This window comes from Ischnura elegans, chromosome 1 (assembly GCF_921293095.1).
Source record: "Ischnura elegans chromosome 1, ioIscEleg1.1, whole genome shotgun sequence".
NCBI lineage: Eukaryota > Metazoa > Arthropoda > Insecta > Odonata > Coenagrionidae > Ischnura > Ischnura elegans.
The window spans coordinates 1,040,175-1,043,290 of NC_060246.1; positions in this window are offsets into that span (position 1 = coordinate 1,040,175).

Consider the following 3,116-nt stretch of genomic DNA (forward strand, 5'->3'; position numbering starts at 1 on the left):
AGAGTTGATCATGTCGGCACTGTATCCGTTGGATATTTAGTAAATCCTCACGCTATTCTATAAGCGATATAAATCCAATTGAGTAAAATAGATTTAACTAAAAAAATTTCTCTTAGCTCTGGGGGGGGTGGTTTTATCCCCAAAACCCCCCTCACTGCACCAGTGGTAAAATATATTTAACTTAAAAATTTCTCTGAGCTCTGGGGGGGGGGGGGGTTTATCCCCCTGGTTCGCAATATCCCTGGGACGAAATAGGAATATATGGGGATCAAAATAGGACATTCCAGGAATATCCTCTGTTGTGTGGGTCGGTGGAATAGCGTGGAGAAAACCGATCTTCTTTGGGGATGGACTTTCCGCCTGAATGTATGGCTACACAACAAGGGGGAGACATCTTCGGTCCTTAAAAAGGGCCTTCAGCAATCGAGAAGGTGCACGTAGGGATGAAGAACGCCAGGAACCGGTGGCAAGAGCCGGAAAACCATGCGCGTCCACGATTTCCAGCAAAATCTCCAGAATTTAAAAAAAGACAGTGAATTGAATCCTCCTTCCGGCCCTGTAGCTGTTTATACCCATTGAACGGGTTTCCAAGGAGTATTAAGTACTTAGGAGTAAAAATTGACGATTCCTTAAATTGCGGAATCAACATATCAACAGTCTCAAAAATGTTATGCGTCACACACTGGCAAATTTTTATTTCATCAGAAATAAATGTCCTGAAAGCTTTCTAAAGATAATATATAAAGCCATAGTAAATACCAGACTGAGCTATGGCATTTTTTTGTTGGGATGGCGCATATTAAAACTCCTGAAACCTGCCGTTTTTTTTACAAAAAAGAGTTGTAGGTATTGTTTTGAAAAAGGACAGATTTGAAAGATCCTTCCCACTTTCTCTTCAGTTGCATTTGCTTCCGTAGAGGCATCTATATTGTGACGGAACACTCCCGTGAGCCATGCACCGTCGAACTGAGATTATTATCCGAGTTCTTAATTTTTCGTAGGTTCTGGGGCTCGCGGTCAAGATGGGAACTCGCGGCATTAAACACAATGGCACAGCAAGGGGATGAATGACCTCGTACACAGCGAATGACTGTCATACAAAAATTTATTAGAGAAAAATAAACGAACACTTCTGTCCTTAAACGCTAATGAGGGATGGAATAGTGATGCTGAATTGGGCGAGACATCAATGATACACTTGCAAAAATAAAAATGAAGCAAATATGCCATACACAAAAAGAAAGAGAAATCTTATATCTAATAAATGAGGGATGAGATGATTATTGGGGTAAATGAACAAAAATGGACAAAAATAACACTGTATACTCTCAAAGATTGCTATGACACGGGCACTCGAAATCTTGCTGCACTTCAAAGGCAATTATGAGTAATGTTCGTCGTTCTACTTTCAAATGTTACATGCTCCACGTTCTGTTCAATCAAAAATGAGTCTGACGTCAACCAGATGGGATGACGAGAACGGGAGAATCGTGATACAATTAAAAATGGTCTTTAGACCGAGAAAGAGAGACGTGAGTTTGTGTCAGAAGCCACATGAGTATTAGGATGACACACGTGCACACTGGGGGACTTTCTTCGTACAGGGCGCGTGGGCTGGCTGGAGCGGGGGAGGGATCGGGATTATTTCCCCGTCCCGGGAGAGGGTTTAGAGTACTTAAGTGTCAAAGACGGCGGGTCCGAATCCTGGCCGCCGGGTCACGATGCGTCGATCGCGGGGAACCACCTCCCGCAAATCCTTGGACGATGTCGTGATGTCCTGACGAAAAAGCAAGGACACCTTTCTCGTGTCTCGCTGTACTCCACGCTTCTCTCTCCGCACGCCCTTCCCCTGGTCGCGTTGCCCGACCTCCGAAATTGCCGTAGCCCTCGTCTGCCGCAGCCCCGTCTTGTCGCCCCACCTTGGCACTGTCACAGCTGACCTTCGTCTTCTCTAGCGGATCAACTGCCGCTTTCTCAGGAATCCACCCCACATCCCACAATACCGGGCCTTATATACCCATTACAAAACAAAAGACATGCTAAATTCTAGCAGACAACACAGGAAAAAGAAAAGAAGGTCGCTCATCACTCGCTGTTGCCGCGCGCCAATATGAATCGGGGAGAAGAGCTGGACGCAGAATGCGCCGTGACGAGGCTTTTCGTCACAATATATTTATAATAAGGTCCTAAGATGTTTTTATGCCAGAAGTGGCAACTCTTAAAATATTTCAGTCCCTGCCTTCTACCTTTACCCTGCGTAAAATAAGTGTGCCCTTACCACAACCAAATTTGACTTTGTTTAAAAGATGTTTTTTGAACGTAGGACCAAAGGTTTTTAATGTTACCCTAGTCATGCTGTATTTCAAAGTATTTGAAAACGTATTTGCAAAATGCGCATTCGTGGCTTCTCTCTAAAGAAAGTGTAGAACAAATATTGACGTTATAAGATATTGATGCAAATGGATTATAAATACTACTTCAGTTGTTTTTTTCATATGGTTGGAAGAAAATTACTTTGCTTTTCTACAAAACACACATCTACATCTACATCTACAAATTACCCTGCGAGCCACCTCTAGGGTGTTTGGCAGGGGGTGATCAATCACCAGCATGCAGCATGCATTTGGACTCCCACATGCACACCACACCGTCCAAGAAACGTCCCGTATAATAACAAACTATACAACTATATGCTGTTAGAAATAGAATATAGAATAGAAATTCAGAAACATGCAGTAAGTTTTACATAGGTTAGTAGGCTACACTACAAGTCATGCAATCTATTTACGCGTTCTATTGCTGCCGTTATAATCTCTTATTGATCGTGGAAAAAATGACATTCGGAATCTGTCTGTTCTGCAATCTATCTCTCTTATTTTATTTATATGATCTGATCTTCCGTAGTACGTTGTGCGGTCCGCAAGATATGGTTAACTTCGTCAGAAAAGACACTGCTCTTGAATTTATCTAAAAGGTTTAGTCTATTTTTCAATCTACGGTCCGACAGAGATTCCCATCCGAGTTTATGTAAGAGGTCAGTTACACTAACTAGACTATCGTAACGACCTTTCACATACCTGGCAGCTCTTCTTTGTACGCGTTCTAACTCTGTTATT